General features: G+C 48.9%; 2 protein-coding genes across 5 annotated transcripts in view; one reads left to right on the forward strand and one right to left on the reverse strand.

The window, feature by feature from the left end:
* LOC144805937 (NACHT, LRR and PYD domains-containing protein 3-like) overlaps positions 1 to 19,104 on the forward strand; it is a 509,894-nt gene that overhangs the window by 50,825 nt on the left and 439,965 nt on the right. The gene's annotated exons all lie outside the window — the stretch shown is intronic.
* The window catches only part of LOC144805963 (uncharacterized), a 132,260-nt gene that overhangs the window by 47,121 nt on the left and 66,035 nt on the right, over positions 1 to 19,104 (reverse strand). The gene's annotated exons all lie outside the window — the stretch shown is intronic.

Below are 19,104 nucleotides of genomic sequence, written 5' to 3' on the forward strand. Positions count from 1 at the left end.
ATTAATACTTCCATTCACAAGATTAACATTGCAGAATGCTTTCCTCAGAGACTGAGTGACAACTTCATTTCATTTGTGGGGGAATCTTTCTTGTCGAAAACAATAATAAAAGCGTTTGCATTTGCAATGTTAAGTCTGAATAGTAATTTTTAGTTTGTAGGTGGCAGAACAAAGTGCTCTTGAATAATGTAAGAATGACAGCTTCACGAGCAAAGCACAGGTGAAAACAAGTTTGGCAAATTTGATTAAGAGAAAAAAAGTATCCATCGAAAAATCTTTAAAACGACTAACGTCCTATTTCCTTTCCAATGCAGGAAATGTGAACCAGCACAATATACCTTTAAAAGCAGTAATTGAGTTACAAGGAATATACAGGTAATAGGTTAGAGAAACGTACTAAAGATCAAAGCAGAAAATCTGAGTAGCACATGATAAATAGGTAAGATCATTTTTTTTAAAGTATGTTATTAGCGTTTTAAAGTAAATAAATGAACAGTATTGTACACACAACAAAAGCCTGTCAGTCTCGATTTTGTTCTGTCATAGTATGAGTCTGAGTAGCATGACTCACATCACAGTAATCCAGTGCAAACTGATGAAACACCACAACAGTAAGTACATGGAATGCAGCATTGAACATACGGGAAGACTGTTAGTAGCATGCCAGAAGGACATCAATTTGGTGGACAGAACATAATGAATCATACCAATTGCAAGCATTAACAATAAATTGAAGTGATCTTAGAGTGTTGGATTGTTGTACAATTCTTTTTTCTTGTTTTGTTTGTTTAGTTTTCTTTTGTTTTCTCTTTGTTAAATATGCATTGCACTATTTCCTGTACCAAGAACCACTTGGATTCAACCTGGCCGCAGTGGACAGATCGGTTCATGATACTGTTGAGACATGCCACATGTTAGAAGCAGGTGACACCTACCATCACCATCCTTGGACATCTTGGTCGTATCGTAACTACTACCAATACACTGTGAATGTAAACATGTCCCTATTACAGCGCTTACACCCAAATGGCCATGTCTTGATGATATGTTTAATATGTACTCGTGCCATGTACCTGATCTCATCGTATATTGTCTCCCGTGTAACATGTGAATTCTGCACTAGTAATGTTAAAATATAATAAAATGCGAATAAAGAAGTTTACTCCCAAAAAATGAATCATACCAATACTGCGGTGCAAGTAGAACAAAAAACTGCGGTGCAAGGAGAACAAAAAACATTCAGAAATAACACAAGCATTGGCAAAGCTACAAGGTTTCGCCTATGCAAAATCTATTGCCATAGACCCTTTTTTGTACATGTTGCACCACAACGCAGGCTGCTGAACAACATGGCGTAAAGTAAATGTAAATGTAAATGTACAGGAATTTATATAGCGCAAATCACCGAGCGGTTTCTAAGCGCTTGCTTAGGGAACCCGTCCTGGTATTCCCCTGTGAGATAACCCCGGCAGGGTATCCGCAAGGTGAAAGCCAGGCATCCCGCCGCGAGGGGCCGTTGTGGAGATTAAGCAAGCTATTGCCCAGAGTCGCAGAGTGTGAACCCATGAATCAAGTAGGCACCGGAGTGAGAATTGTCGAGTCCATGGACATTTTAGGACTCAAGACCCCGCCGAGCCGGGAATTGAACCCTGGTCCCGGGCTGACTTCTGCTTCCAGGTCTGCCTCCTCTAACCAGTGAGCCACACTTCTCTACACTAATATTCAGCCAGTATTGACTGCATCACAGCAATATATAATTTTAAATTTTACTTTAAGCCATGTTGGACAGCAGGCCACGCTGCTGTGCAACATACAAAACAAACAGCCTGGGGATTGAAGCAACAGTCACTGCCCAATATGTTTGAATATCTGGGCATCACGACAACATATGTAGCAAGTACGCCCCCGCCTCGCCACACCTCGCACATTTAGCGTCTGCGTCGACAAAATATTTGTTTATTTTCCCCGGCGTCAGGTAGGCCCTGTGTATTATATAAAATTGAATGAGCCTAAACCTAGCATTAGGGGGGTCCGCATGGGACTTTCAAGTATGCGTTCCCATTCCCGGTCTGTGGTGGGTCTCTGTAAATCTGTGTCCCAGTGGGTCCGTAAGGAAAGTAATTGCGGTGGTGTGTGGGTTCAATGGAATTCTGCAAACCATCTGGTGACGACCCGTCCTAAGCTCATGTAAATATTGTATGGATAAATGAGTAGCAAGTTCTTGCGCCGCATTTCCCCGCGTTGCGCTCAGTGCCCGTGTTACTGCTGCGTGAAGTAGAAACTGGCCATGTGGCAGACCCGGCCAGGTCTTCAAAGGGGATGAGCTGTCCATCATTATATAAATTGCGCAATGCAAGTATGCCTGCTTCTTCCCAGTGTTTAAGTTCTGCACTTGATATCGCATGATGTCTCCCAGGAGTGCCTAGTATGGGTAAGGACGGTGCGTACGGTGGTATCATACGTGTGATACTAAGACAGCGGCGGTAACATAGGTACCTCACTCGCACCAATAACTGTGTGGGCATGCCGCCCTTTCGGCTAGGGGGTAATAACATCACTATCTGGGGCTGAGTGTGACCCAGAGTCTGTTTTGAATGTCCTCAAGGTGACGTGCACTGAGCCAGCGCGCCACCCACTGAAGCTGTGCCTCCAAATAATATTGCTCCATGTTGGGCAGCGAAAGGCCTCCTTGCTCAGTCAGCGGGTACATTTTAGCCATTGCTACTCCGCTTCTTGACCCGTGCCAGATAAATTGTTGCATGTCTGACCTCAAAGCTCTAAACAGCGGTGGCCGTAGGTGGAGTGGTAAGTTTGTGAAGTGGTAGAACCACCATTTTTAGCAGCGCAATCCAACCCATGACCGCCAGCGGCAGGGTGCTTCGAAAGGTCATTTGTGCGCGTACTGGCGTAATGGCACGCCCCAGGTTACCCTCCATAAGATCCAGCGGGTCCCATTATATGTGGATCCCAAGATAACGGAACACCGTTAGCTGCCAGCGTACCGGCGTACCACTGATGACCAATTGTGGATTCAGTGTAGTCTCCACAAAGGGGTACAGGCATGATTTGTCTCAATTCACTCTTAGTCCAGACACTGAGGCAAATTCAAGCAGCGTGGTCTCAATTATTGCACATGACTGCCCAACATCCCCAGGATATATCAACAAATCATTGGCATACACCAAGAGAGCATGCAGGCCGTCTCCCAGAGGGATACCCATGTCGTCTAGAATGGCGCATAGTGGCTCCACCAATGGCTTGACAGCTAGCGCAAATAGTAATGGTGAGAACGAACAGCCCTGCCTCGTGCCGCGCTCAATAGGGGCCTGCTCGGATATATGCAAATCCCGTCTAAATCTTGGCTACAGGGCGGGTATATAATAATTTAACTAAGATGTCATCTCCTAGGTCATATATATGTAACACAGTGTTGGACTCGGCCCATTTTCCCCCAAACGTTTTTGCATTTCACCCCCTATTTTAGGATGTCTCCCCCATGGTAAAGGAAGTTATATAGGCCATGTGTGGTATGAGATGCCCTGTTTAATGTGAAAATGTAATGTAATGTGAACAACCCCTCTGCTGTCCCCAGGGCTAGAGGAAGCCCCACTGCAGGAGTTCAGGCGGCTGGATAGGAGGAGGACCACGCTACAGTGGAGGATGGTGAAAGCCTTCCGCCCTGTTTTGATGAGTTCCCACTAACTGCTGACCTGGCCCAGTAGTGCCTGCTGCTCTGCCCCTTGGCCCCTAAGAAAGGAGTGCCATCCTAGGTCCCTGAGGCTGGTGGGACCCGGCGCCACGTGAGCGCTACCTCTACAAGCGCCTGAGGAGGAGAGCGCCATATTGGGGCTGGACTGGACTCCCGCCCCCAGGAGGTGAGGAGCATTACCCTGGGGCTTGCTGTTGGGACTGGACCCCCCAGGAGGTGAGAAGCATTACCCTGGGGCCACTGAGGCTTGCTGTGGGGACTGTCCACCCCCTGCGAAGTGTGCTGTTTGCCCAGGACTGGGAAGAAGCCCTGCCTGCTGCCCCTGAAGTTGGTGAGGCTGCTGAGCGCCTCCTCAGCACTAAACTAAGGGAACTGTTGCCTCCCAAGGTGATGGACTGCTGCGAGCGCTGTGTGGTCTCGAGGCGCTTTGCATGCCCTGGGCCAATGTGTGTGACTGGAGCCAGGAGAACTGTTCTATTGAAGAGCGCCGCGGGTGCCTACCCCGCATGTTTGGGCCCTACTGCCAACCTAAATACAAGCGGGTACCTACCCCGCGTGTGGCGCGATTAATTAACCCCGCATATTGCCGCCCATTCAGTGACTACGTGGAAACCAACGGGAGCCTACCCCGTGGTTTTAACGTTGAAGCGGAGGGAGCCTACCCCTCATTGCCACCAGGAGGAAACTCACCGCAATCACCGCTGCAGCCCGAGCCCCGAGGAGAGTGAGCCCTGGGGATCAGGAGCACTGAGTGCCACTTCGGCCGGGGGACGGCCGCCGCGGGATTACAGCGAGCCACGCTGGGCCTTGGAAGTTGACGTGATCCACCATCACGTGGCAGGGGCGCCGGTGACATCACCGGCCGTGCCCCCCAGTCGCCGCACACGGAAGCCGTGCACTGGTTGGCTGCCCGGCCGGGAAGCCGGAAGAGGCCAACGCAAGTCCCGGGTCCCAGGAGAGGGGCCTGGGTGAAGCTGGAGTAGCGAGGAGAGAGGCGGGGCTCCCGGAATCCAGAGGGAGAGCCCCGCAACCGTCGCAGGAGAGGAAGTGCCGCATGTGACCTGCGGGCCTCCCAGTTGGGAAGGGAAGCCCCACGCCTGCCACGGACAAGAGCAGACTGACGTCTGCAGGGCTCCAGGTGGTGAGTGAGCCATGCAGCAAATAGAGGACCCCGCAGAAGAAGGCCAGAAAGAGCAGAGTCCCGCAGCCTGGTGAGTGGGGCTCTGTCTATCTGCGGTTGGGGGGGGGTGTCAGGGCACAGGGTCGGTGCCCGCCCGAGGGACCAGTGTGTTGTTGTTGGCGGGGCTTTCCATAGGCCCCAAAGATATTTGGCTGGACACCACTGCCCCGCTGGACAATGGGCAGTGGCAACGATTGGGGCCAGTCTGGACCTCTGCGCCCCAGGTGGAGGGGCACACTTATAGGGAGCTCCGTTTGATCCTAGGTGTTGCCACGTTGACTCCCTGCCTAATCCGTGGATACATCATGCTCATGATTTGTGGAGCCTGAGGCAGATACTGATCACCAATAGTCAGGCTAATGGTTTATGTTCCCCTACCACAGTGATTTATGCTGATTATTTATACCGGCCTATTGCTTTACACCGACAAGGTGATATTGAGCTCATGGTGAGGCTTCCTGTTGTGGGTATACTTATGGCCGTGCCCAGGTGCTTATGTTGAGGCCCCATGTTAAATGTGATTTTGCCTGTCTAGGCCTGATGCGAAGGTTGTGTGCCTATTGTTCATTTTGCAGGAGATGCTAATGCAAGTCATGCTGTGTTTTTATACCTAATGTTTGATTTTATGCCAAGAGGACTACGCATTGCCCTGAAACCTTCTCTTAGTAAAAATTCGCAGAAATTCCAAGATAGATGGTATGCGATACTTAACAAGTGCTCCCTCGATCTTATACTATTAATAATTGAAGAGCTTTCCAGTATTCTTAGTGAACTCAACAAAGAGATGGATGAAATTACGGATGAGTTATCTTCTATGATGACAACAGAAGAACTTGAAATAATGCTGCAAGATGTTAAAGATCAGATCGATAAGCATACTCAAGACATCAATGAAAGGAAGATCCGCAAGTTCAGGCGTGACACGCTTGACTACAAATTAGGGGAGGTATACACATGGGCTGATGTGTATGCCCAAAGACGAAGAAACCACCCTTATACATCGTACACAGATACCTCCTCCTCAGGGAGCGATATGTCAAATAAACCTTCGTCCAATAGAACACCATCCACCAAGAAGGGACCTATCACCATCTCAGGAGAACAACACAAAGAAGGAATACCATCTACCTCTTCCACAGCAAGCCCATCCGAAGTGCCTTTTTTAGAACAAGGCCCTACAGAAATCGAAGACCCAGGAGGGGAAAAAGAACTTCCAATCACAAGAAGCGTAACCAACAAAATCAAAGAAAAGGAGAAAAAGAAACAGACAAACAAGAACAACTAGTTATTAACATCTCGGACTATAGGTTGAAAGATGAGGAATTGAAATTACTTCAAAAAGGGACGTCTTTTGTTCCAACCACACAAACTAACTCTCTAGAACTGGAAATAAGTTTTTTTAAATTGATGCGTAAATTAAGACTGCGTCAATTTTTTGACAATATATCATCAAAACCAACGACACAAGAACCTGATCAACTCAGAGGCTTACGACCCAAAAGTACTTTTATGGCTCCCATGAGCCACAAGACGCTGGACCTTTTTGAGACACTGGTCAAACAGGATCTACAAAAAATCAATTGTCAGAAGAAATGCCATAACAACATCACTAACAAAGATCTAGCCATTTTGAAAAAACTATCTAGGAACAGAAACATTGTCTGTACTAAAGCTGACAAAGGCGGAGGCCTTGTTATCATGAATGCTATCCTGTATAACCAAAAAGTTCAAGAACATATCAACGACAATAACACTTATGCACCTCTACAACATAACCCAACTAATGAATTCATTCTGAAACACACGGAATTCATCACTAAAGCTAAAAATGATGGTGTAATCAATGACAGGACAAGTAAGTTTCTAATCAAATCTCATCCACAGAGTCCATCATTCTATATGATGCCAAAAGTGCATAAAAATCTCCTTGACCCACCACTACGTCCAATAGTCTCAACAAAATACAGTCTACATAAGCCTATTGGTCGATTCATTGACTGACTGATGCAACCCACAGTTCAACAAATGGTTACATATATCCGAGACACCGCCGATTTTTTGGCTAAATTGAATTCCTTGGAACTTGACAATGATGAACAACTTACACTTTGCACCGCAGACGTGAAGTCACTCTATACTTCCATCCCCCATGGGATGGGTATTGAAGCTATGGAAGAAGCTATACTCACGACTGATTTTGACCCACAGTTACAGACCTTTCTGATGGAGCTTATTATTTTTACTTTGTGCCGCAGCTACTTCAAGCACAATGACACCTGGTACCAGCAACTCATCGGAACTAGCATGGGCAATTGCGCAGCCCCAGTGTATGCGAATTTATTCATGAAATCCTATGAAACACAAAACATACTGACAGACCCAAGGTGAACGGACAATCTTAAATTGTTCGTACGATACATAGATGACATATTCATTCTATGGAAAAACTCAAGGGAATCATTAGAACAAATGTTGATGAATCTAAACACAAGAGACAATTGAATCCAGTTTACTTGGGAAATCTCTACAGAGTTCATTACCTTTCTAGATGTACGCATAAACCTACAGCATGGCAAAATTTAAACTGAGATGTATAGAAAAGAAACAGACAGGAACAACACCCTTCATTATCTCAGTTTTCATCAAGAACCTTTGAAACGACATTTGCAGCTATCACAAATGATGCGGGTTAAAAGAATTACATCGGATGCACAAAAAGCCAAGATCAAAGTCACTGAAATAGGAGAAAGATTTCGTGAAAGAGGTTATCCAGATGCCTTGATCAAAGCAGCGGAAAATAAAGTACACAACATACAAAGATCCGACTTGTTAACAATCAAAAGAAAAAACAAGAAGATAGAATGACAGTGGTATCAAAATACTCCACCGTGAGTGTGAACTTCAAGAGAATAATTAGAAAACACTGGAACATTTTAAAGGCAGAGCCAGATTCCAAACACTCTTTTGATAATCCCCCTACTTTTGCCTTTCCAAGAAACAAAAACCTTGGTGAATTGCTAAAAACCACGACGGATGTCAACAAAAGATACCGTGGAACTCGTCCCTGCCTACAATGTGGCAATTGTAATAACCTAATCAGAGGTGATTACATCACCCATCCAATGAAGGGCCATAAAATCAAATTGAAAGTAAATGCAACCTGCGACTCGACTAACTTAATTTACATGCTGAAATGTCCATGCGGCAAGGTATATGTTGGAAAGACGGAACGAAAGATTAAAACCAGGCTGAATGAACATAAGTCGAACATTAGAACTGGTAATGTAAAATCATCAGTCGCTGCACATTTTGTTGAAGCTCATCACAATGTTTCCCAACTACAATTTGTGATACTTGAGACAGTGGAAAAACAGGAAGGTAGAGATAATAACCGTTTTTTACTACAAAGAGAGAACCATTGGATGTACTTATTGAATTCCAGCAAACCAAATGGTCTAAATGACCGGACTGAATTTATGTGCTATTTATAGCCTGCTAGAACTGAATATGCCCCCTTGTTTTTTTCGGGCCTCATGACCTTGTTTCAAGTTTGAATATACTGGTGGCCGATCTGAACTAACCATTCTATTTTATTTTATTTCATGTAATCCTTCTTTTTCTGCCACTGAAATATTGTTTATTAGAATTTTTCTGATTTACATTTCCGAATCTCTAGTGCTATTCCTGTTTGTTACCCATAACTTTATTTAACTAGTCACACTTAACAACAGTATGTTTCCTAACGTAGATCAGCCCGCGATTGGTGGATACCAGATCATGTGATCGGAACTCCAACCAATCACGTCACATAACACAGAGGAAACCACCGTGGATGTTTCTAATATCTACCGCGATTGACCGCCAACTCTGGCTGCTTCGCGTTAGACGAGGATGCACTCACGGTCGGTTTAAATCTTGAAGAGACGCTGCACGTCCATTAAGTAAGTTCCAATAGTTTGCAGACTAGCGTTTTCACTGAATACAACATAAAGAGACTAGGGAACTAACATATTCTCCTCTTAGCAGCATTTACATAACGAGACGACAAAGTGAATCTGATAGAATAACACGTGAGTGATGTTGGCTGTTTATTTTCTGTCACCAAACACACTCGTGGCTGCACTATGGTTTGGTCACGAATGATCACTCGTTTATTGCATACACAGGATTTTGTATGATATATGGTTTACAGACTTTTTGAACAGCATATTTTTTGTCTTGCTTCTAGTGTTTGTCCAAATGCATTGGACTGAATAAGTGATTATTCTTATTGAATGTAACGTATTACACAAATGAACTACATGAAAGAAACATGAACTTATGACCATAAAATAAGATCATTTCTGTACAAAAAATGCTCATGAACTTTTATTCACACTAATTGATTTGGAGTATTTCAACCACATAAGAGCGAGCGCCAGGGGATGCTTCCAACATCCGTTGGAATCACAGTTCTTGATGTTATAATCGACGTCCATATCGAGAGACGCCACCCAGGCAGCAACCTCATACTTTGATAATATCCAAAAACTATTCGTATGAAACTTTACTAAATTCGAGCTGTGCAACTCTCCACCACTTTAGTTTGATTTTATGCTGATGCCATTCATGATGTGTTTTCACACCTAATGTCTGATTTCATGCTGACATGCCCAGAGGCCGACGCCTAGTGTTTCTTCCCCTCACAGGGTTATTGCTGATGTTCAATGCCCTTTCTCTTTTTCTTCCATGCGCACTGTGTTTTCTGCCCCAGGATTTAGGTCTATGCCTGATGTTAATGCTGGACGTCCTGCTAAGAGGTCTTACGGCAGATGCTTGTGCCTGATTTTCCATGTCATTTGATAACGCTTTGTTTTTATTTCAGCCCTGGAATTAATGGACTTACCCTTTCCTTCTTTTCCGTTACCCTGTAAATAATCCCCCGTGTGTATATTGCACTGGCGCCAGTTGGCGCAACATTGTGATTACTGTGATTTCTGTTGCAGGTTGGAGACAATACAAGAGTTATTCTTTTTCATCCAAATCGGTGTTGTGTCTCTTTATGTGCTGTGCCTGGTGTGTCGTCTTTGCGTACTGCGTGGATGCTTCACACATGTCCTCAGGAGTTTGGCCTGCCCGCTCTGCAGCATGCTACCCCCCGTAGAATTGGCTACCCCATTTCTAACACACAGCAAATAAAAACTCCCATTCTAAGGTGTCAAACGCCTTCTCCAGATCTAAAACCAGACACCTAGCATGCGCCCAGCTGTCCCTTGAGTAATGCACCACTCTAAAGAACCTGCGCAGATTTAGTGACGTGCTGTGGGTCAGCACAAAACCGCACTGGTCCGCGGGTACTAGCTGTGGCACCAATGGGGCCAGCCTACTCGCCAAACTTTTTGCTAGTACCTTGAGGTCTGTATTAAGTAGTGCTAGTGGTCGATAAGACCTAATCAATTCCATATCTCTGTTAGGTTTGGGCAGGGACACTAGCAGGGATTCGCTAAGTGTTTCCGGCAATATGCCCGTTTTCTGCGCATTCTGATATACTGTGAGGAGTCACGGCGCTAGGGCCTGTTGGTATGCTTTGTAGGTTTTGGCCTGATAATCGCCTGGTCCCGGTGTTTTGCCCATGGCCAGTGAGCATATGGCTTTGTGTACCTCCAGCAGTGTGACTGACTTGTTCAGCTCATCTTTTTGCTCTGCTGTGATTTGACGTAGGGTCAAGGGAGTGAGGAAAGTGTCCATGTCTACTGGACCAGCGCGGCGTGGTGACTGGTATACTTTGGTGTAGTGCGTGGTGAACTCACCATGGATATCTTGCTAAGTAGTAAGCACCAGCCCGGACGAGGACCACAACCTCAGTATCGGTCCCTGTGCATGTTCTTGCTGGATCATGCTTGCTTGCAACAACCTGCCTGCTCTGTCCACTGCTGCATGAGTGCATGCGGCATGTGATGCATAGTTTAAACAACGCAGTCACTCTAGTATATCAGCATGTTGCTTACACAGCTCGTCTATGGTTGACTGTATAGCGTCATCCTGTGCCAAGACAGCCTCCAGCCTGGTCAGATCATCTTCAAGGCTCTTGACCTCACCATCTAGTTGTTTCCTAAAACACCAACTCAACACCATGCACTGCCCCCTGACTAGCCTGCATCCCATAGTACTCCCATGTCTGCAACTGTCCATGCGTTACGCTCAAAATCCGCGTCTATTGCAGTGCCTACTGCCGCTCTGAACCGGGGTTCCTCCAGTACCGAATGTTGGAGCCTCCATGAGTGATTGATGGGACCTCCGTCTTGCCCCTGTAGTGTCATAATGTGTGGGCTATGATCTGAGTGTGTTTTGCCAAAATAATCCACGTTGAGGCCCTGTGCTAACAACGACGAACTTGCGACAAAACGGTCAATACAGACATGCAGCCCGTGTGGGTGTGAGTAGTTGGAGTGTAATCGTGCCTGTGGATTGAGGGCCCTCCATACATCCGTCAGATCCCAGCAGTGTAGCCATTCCCCCAGATGCCTAGCATTAGATGTTGCTGCTGTTTGCGGGAGTGGTGGGAATGACCTGTCAAGTGTTGTGTCTAAGACCGAGTTAAAGTCACCCCCCAGTAACCAGGGGTCTGCACACCAGCGCGAAAGGAGGTCTGTCAGGGTGCACCAGAATGCGCCCTGCTCCGTGTTTGGGGCATATATGGAACCTAACACTACATGTTGCCCATTAAGGCAGCCTTTTGCGGGTACATATCTGCCGTGTGTATCTGTTTCAACCTCTTCCGGCTCAAAGTGGGTACCCGAATATACCCATATTATCACCCCTCTGGCATAGGCCGAATAGCCCGTGGCCAGTATTTGTCCTTTCCACCTCAGTTGTAATCTACGGATTTCTGGTTGCGAGATGTGTGTTTCTTGCAGAAACGCCATCTGAGCTGCGTGCGGTTTAAGATATGCGTATATTTCATACCTGCGGGCTGGTGTGTGGATACCCCTGACATTGCAGGTAACTACGTTTGTGGTCGGCATGTAATATGACTAGAAGGTGGAGTGCCACATTGTCGGCTTGCTACGCAAAGGGTGAGATGACTACATGTCAAGCACCATGTGCTAGCAGTCAATAACTGAGATCCGTGGGTGTGTGAGTGCATTAACACTAACTAGGGGAATGGGTAAAAGCATTTTTAGGCAAAACTGAGAAAGAGCAGAGAGACAACATGTTTCTGCCCAAACAGTTAACCATGCCATACGGCAACTCACGGCTATCATCGCCACTTTGGTCCTTATAGGAGGTGGAGGTGGGTGCGAAACCTGTAATGTACGGGCTGTGTGAGCCTGGGCCCATCTTGCTCGGTTGCGTATGTGCACTATACCATGTTGAGTGCCATTTGTAGTTGCTTGCAGCTTAAGGTGTATGTGTGCCAGTGTCAGCTCTTCTATCCAGTGCAATCCTGAATGTATGTTAGCAGGCTACGTGTGCACGAAGCGCAGTCAGCATGCATGCAAGCACTTTTACAATCTTATACTTGCCTGTCCATAGGCCACAGTGAACTACTACATTAAGTCATCCGCAGTCTGAGGTGTCACAAATGGGAGGGACAGCGAGTCCTCATGGACTGGCCACACAGCCTGCGAGCTGTAGTCACTCAGCGTTTGTTCAGAGGAGTCATCCGCATCCCTGCTGTTCTGTCACTCTCGTACGTCCGCCACTGCTTGCAGCGCATCTCTTCTTTCTTGGAGGACCTGCTCTCGGTTGGGGGAAGCCGCCGACTGCATTGATGGTTCTGTTGCTCGCATCCTACGTCTGTTGCAACGGCCCCTGCGCACATTCACCTGCAACTCCGCATTACTGCGCCTCTGGCTCGGGGAGGTGTAATGACCCTTGATTTCGAGCCAGTCTCATGCGTTGTCTGCTGTGTTAAAGAAATGTGTAGCCCCATCCGCGACCACTCGGATTCGGGCGGTAAATATGGGAGAGTATTTCAAGTTCAGATCTCACATACGCTTTTTAACTGTAATGAAGGCAGTCCGCTGCCTCTGTACTCCTAGGGCATGGGTACTCACAAACTTTCTCTCGGGGCCAAATTTACATTGTGGTTTGGGTCCGAGGGCCACACCGGTGGGGGCGGGGTCAGTGGGGGAGGGGGCGGGGCTAGAGCAACAACAATAAATTGTGACCACGAGGTTGAACACAGGTCCCTGCAGCGGACGCCTTCGTCCACTGAGCCACCAGACCCGGCATACACACATCTCTCTTTATCTCTCTCTCTCTCTCTCTCTCTCTCTCTCTCTCCCTCCATCCCTCTCTCTCCCTTTCTCCTTGTCTCCCTCTGTCTCACCCACTCTGACTCTCTCTCCCTCACTCTGACTGTCTCACTCCCTCTCTCTGTCTCCCTCTCTCTCCTTCCCTCTCTCCTCCCCTCTCCCTCACTCCCCTTCCTCCTCTCCCTCCCTCACTCCCCTTCCCTCTCTCCCTCTCTCCCCTTCCCTCTCCCTCTCTCCCCTTCACTCTCTCCCTCCCTGACTCCCCTTCCCTCACTCCCTCCGTCACTCCCCTTCCCTTACTCCCTCCCTCAATCCCCTTCCCCGCTCCCCTTCCCTCACTCCCCTTCCCTCACTCCCTTACCCCGCTCCCCTTCCCTCTGTCCCTCCCCACTCCCCTTCCCTCTCTCCCCACTCCCCTTCCCTCTCTCCCTCCCCTACCCCGCTCCCCTTCCCTCTCTCCCTCCCCACTCCCCTTCCCTCTCTCCCCCACTCCCCTTCCCTCTCTCCCCCACTCCCCTTCCCTCTCTCCCTCCCCTACCCTGCTCCCCTTCCCTCTGTCCCTCCCCACTCCCCTTCCCTCTCTCCCCCACTCCCCTTCCCTCTCTCCCTCCCCTACCCCGCTCCCCTTCCCTCTGTCCCTCCCCACTCCCTTTCCCTCTCCCTCTCTCCCTCCCCTTCCCCACTCCCCTTCCCTCTTTCCCTCCCCTCACTCCCCTTCCCTCTTTCCCTCCCCTCACTCTCCTTCCCTCACTCCCCTTCCCTCACTCCCCTGCTCCCCTTCCCTCTGTCCCTCCACCCTCCCTTTCCCTCTCGCCCCCACTCCCCTTCCCTCTCTCCCTCCCCTACCCCGCTCCCCTTCCCTCTGTCCCTCCCCACTCCCTTTCCCTCTCGCCCCCACTCCCCTTCCCTCTCTCTCTCCCCTTCCCCACTCACCTTCCCTTCTCCACTACCTGTCTCCTTTTCCCTCCCTCCCTCCCTCTCCCCTCCCTCTCCCCTCCCTCTGTCTCCCTCTACCTCCCTCGAAGTAAAGAGTCTCACTACCTTAAGAATGCTCTTGCCCCATGAACTCCTATTCAATAGGAGTAATTCTTAGCAGTGGCTAATCTTGATTCACTTTACTTTCTGGAAGTAGCATCTCTTACGTGCCCTCACTACAGACAGAGTGCCACCAACCTTGTGAACCCTGAGGTGTTCCGAGACCCATGCCACACTATGATGCATTATATTATATATATATTATATTATATTTTGTTTGTTTTGATATCCTCTGAGGCGGAAGCCGGAGGACTGTGCCCACAAGTGATTTTAAAATTGTATTTCTTTCGTGTGTTTGATTTTAAAACTATCACAGAGCTCACCTGCACTGAAACGCTGAGTTACTAGCGTTCTCACAGCCCTCCTAGCCCTCCCCTGACACAGCGACCCCAGCGCTGTTGCTGGGAAACGCCCACACCGCCAGCGCGGTCAGAACGCGGAAGCCACGCCCACTGCGAGGCCACGCCCCCTTGACTATAAAACGCTGAAATCAAGCGCGTCGCATTATTGTTTGTTTTGATATCCTCTGAGGCGGAAGCCGGAGGACTGTGCCCACAAGTGATTTTAAAATTGTATTTCTTTCGTGTGTTTGATTTTAAAACTATCACGGAGCTCACCTGCACTGAAACGCTGAGTTACTAGCGTTCTCACAGCCCTCCTAGCCCTCCCCTGACACAGCGACCCCAGCGCTGTTGCTGGGAAACGCCTACACCGCCAGCGCGGTCAGAACGCGGAAGCCACGCCCACTGCGAGGCCACGCCCCCTTGACTATAAAACGCTGAAATCAAGCGCGTCGCATTATTGTTTGTTTTGATATCCTCTGAGGCGGAAGCCGGAGGACTGTGCCCACAAGTGATTTTAAAATTGTATTTCTTTTGTGTGTTTGATTTTAAAACTATCACGGAGCTCACCTGCACTGAAACGCTGAGTTACTAGCGTTCTCACAGCCCTCCTAGCCCTCCCATGACACAGCGACCCCAGCGCTGTTGCTGGGAAACGCCCACACCGCCAGCGTGGTCAGAACGCGGAAGCCACGCCCACTGCGAGGCCACGCCCCTATCACCAACTACAAATGTGCCGGTCATACCAGCGCAGCGGACGAGCGCAGCGGGAGCGCCGTTTGCGCGCCGAAGGCGCACCTAAGGCAAGCCCGTCTGCGCCCGTCCGCGCACGACCGGGCCTAGGGCCACAATCCCTGGCGGATACAGCTGCCCCTAAGGTAAGCTACTCACGTCGGGAGCTACTAAGCCTCAGACCCCCCACCTCCCCTTGTGAATACATTCATGACCTAAATGGACCTTTCATCCGCTGTTCCCTCTGCAAGACAGTCCAGCTCAAACTACCTATAAAACCTCACAAGCCCGCTGCCCTGAAACTGGCATCGTTAAACTGCCGATCGCTCCCTAAACACGCGACGCAGATTAACCACCTCATAGAAGACCAGGAGATTGACATCCTCTTCCTCACGGAAACATGGCTCGCCCCACATTCGGAGTCAGACATGGTGCTAGCTTCCCCACCGGGCTTCCTCATTCAGTCCCTACCCCGCCCCTTAGGCCGAGGTGGTGGTGTTGCCATCATTCATCGGGACTACCTTCAATGCAAATCCGGCGATGCGCAGATCCCTGACTCTGAAAGCCTGCAATTTACAATCAAGCTAGACCCGACCAACTCACTGACAGGAGTCCTTGTTCACCGCCCTCCCGGTCATCCAGGCACTTTCGTTAGCTCTCTCCTGGACACTGTAGCGACCCAGGCACACTCCTTATCAAATTTCCTGATCGTAGGGGATCTAAACATCCATCTGGATGACCCTACCGACCCGGCAGCAGCTGACCTGATCTCCGATCTGGCAGCACTTGACATCCACCTCCTTAATTCTGGAGCCACTCATACTAAGGGTCACCTGCTGGATCCAGTGTTCACTAGCACCCCTGCGATGCAAGTGAAGGAGGCCTCTCCCTTACCCTGGACAGACCATTTCTTAGTCTCCTTCCTACTACCAGGATCTTTCAGGACACCTCAAAAAACGCCTACCTACATCAGGGACAGGACCTGGTCCAGACTTCCCACCGAAGAATGGGCCAGGAATCTTAAAAACACCATCCCTGTACACGCAGAAGACCCGGTTGTCGCCGACAGTAATTTCAGAGAGTGGATCACCACCTCCCTGGACTCCGTACTCCCACTAAGAACCAGGGAGGACAAAAACGGTAAACCCGGGTCCGCCCCGTGGTATACTTCGGACCTCCGACTACTCCGCAAAAACTGTAAAAGAGCCGAACGGCTTTGGAGGAAAGACTGGCAGCACACCAGCAAGGAAGCATACCATAATACAGTCAGACTCTACAAAGATGCCATTAGGCACGTCAAAGCTTCCCATTATGACACGCGGATAACAGAATCCTCCAATTCGGCCAGGGAATCCTTCCTAATTGTATAGGAGCTGCTTAAAGTACCTAACTCTCCTTCCTCCAGTTCCCCCCCGGTGGACCGAAGTAATGATCTAGCCACCTATTTCGACGACAAAATCGCCCGTATTCTAGCTTCCCTCCCCTCTCCTGGTCCCGCCAGCCATTTGGACAATCCTCCACCTCCCAGCCAGACCGAAAATAATCCCCGCCCTCAACTTGCGACATTCAGGCCAGTAACATACGTAGAGGTAGAACGAACCATGACCAAAATGAGAAGCGGATCACCTCTGGATCCGGCTCCCATTAGATTCCTCAAAACCGTGGCCCCTGTCATCGTCCCCACGGTCATGGAGCTCATTAATAGCTCACTTGCCCAGGGATCTGTTCCTGCCAGCTGGAAGAGCGCCGTGGTAAAAGCACTCCTTAAAAAACCCCAGCTCGATCCAGCAGATATGGCAAACTACCGACCAATATCACTCCTTCCGGCAATCAGCAAGGTAGCTGAGAAACTGGTCAACGGACAATTGTCCCAGTTCTTTGAAACAAACAACGTCCTACGGGAATCCCAAACTGGATTTCGCCCGGGTCATGGCACAGATACTGCCCTCCTCGCCGTCATCGAGGAGGCAAGGCGCATACTGGATTCAGGAGGGTCAGTGGCAGTGATCCTCCTGGATCTCAGTGCAGCCTTCGACACAGTTAACCATCGTGTCCTTCTCCACCGACTCGCGGCAGCAGGGATCACCGGGACGGCACTCAGCTGGATAGAATCCTTCCTCACCGGACGCACGTTCCAGGTATGGGACGGCAATTACCACTCATCCACCCTCCCCCTCACAAGCTGAGTCCCTCAGGGATCTTCCCTGAGCCCGACGCTTTTTAATGCATATATGGCCCCTCTTGAAGACGTGGTGACACCATTTGACATAAAAATGGTAAGCTACGCTGATGACACTCAACTGGTCGTCTCCTTATCCCAACTAGTCGACCACCCAGAGAACCTGGCCAACTGTCTCACACAAATCCACAGCTGGATGAGTGATTCATCATTAAAATTAAATGGGTCTAAGACGGAAGTGATGCTCCTGGGAAAACAATGGGCGACCATCCCCCCAACAGTCTGGCCTGACGTGTACGGAGAAATCCCTTCGCCGAAGCGTGAAATCAAAACCCTTGGAGTGTGGCTCGAACCTGAGCTCACCATGAAGACGCAAGCGGCCAAAACTGCGGGTACCTGTTTTGGGCTCATGCGTACTACCCGTAAGATTCTCCCCTTATTACCACCTGCTTCCAGGATACTCCTTATCCAGGGACTAGTATTGTCCCGTCTGGATTATAGCAATATGGTCTACCTGGGAGCCCCAGAGGCCACATTGACGAGACTGCAGCGGACACAGAACGCTGCGGCACGTCTGCTCATGAACCTTCCCTCGAGAGTGTCAGCAAAACCAGCCCTCAAGGCCCTGCACTGGCTCCCTGTGCGCCAAAGGGTGGAATTCAAAGCCATGTGCACGACACACAAACTAATCAACGGATATGGTCCTGCGATCCTCAGCAGCTTGGTCACCCCCTACAAAGCATCCAGATCCCTCTGTTCGGAGAATGAGCACTTAGCCAACATCCCCAAATTCAAAAGGACACGCACAGGAGGACGACGATTCTCGGTTCAAGCGGCCATGGGATGGAACTCCCTCCCACGCACCCTCAGACTGGAATCCAGTTACCTGGTTTTTCGCAAAAAACTGAAAGCGCACCTATTCCTGAAATAAATGTCCCTCCTCCCCTCCCTTCCCTCAATGGATATCAACCTTTTTGCAGCGCGGGGATGCCCTTGGGTCACCAGGCGCTATACAAATCGCTAAATAAATAAATAAATAAATAAATATTCTAATGCTAAAATCATTGCATGTTTCTCCAAAAGCAGCATAGACAAATGCTCTTCTTGGGCACTCCCAAGCAGGATGAAGAAGCGCAGTACCCCCACCACCATATCGGAAACTTATTTATTTATTTTATTTATTTATTCAAATTCAAACTCAAATATTCAAATTTAAACTGCCCTTGACTCGATACTGAAGGAATTGGCTGCATTACATTTAGAGCAGTGCATCTCTGTGGTAAAATGTCACATTGAGTACACTGCTAACATGACTGTGTCTGCCAGGGCTGAGACAGCTTCCCGCTTCCAGCCGCACCCGAGCACTTCACACGTCTTTAGAAAGACCATTTGCATGTTAGTGGAGCTTTGTTGATTTCACCTCTTCTTAGGCCCCTGCAGCTCCGCTCTGTGTGGGCCGGGTGATTAATTCCAGTGATAGGCAGAGTGGAGCTGCAGGGGCCTACGAAGAGGTGAAATCAACAAAGCTCCACTAACATGCAAATGGTCTTTTTTAAAGACCTGTCAAAGTGCTCGGGTGCGGCTGTGTGTGTGAGAGAGACTCTGCTGCTCTGCCTATCACTGGATTGAATCACCCGGCCCCCACAGAGCAGCAGATTCTCTCCGAGTGTCGCTGCTGTTTGCAGACA

The sequence above is a fragment of the Lissotriton helveticus genome, chromosome 1_2, assembly GCF_964261635.1.
Source record: "Lissotriton helveticus chromosome 1_2, aLisHel1.1, whole genome shotgun sequence".
Lineage (NCBI taxonomy): Eukaryota > Metazoa > Chordata > Amphibia > Caudata > Salamandridae > Lissotriton > Lissotriton helveticus.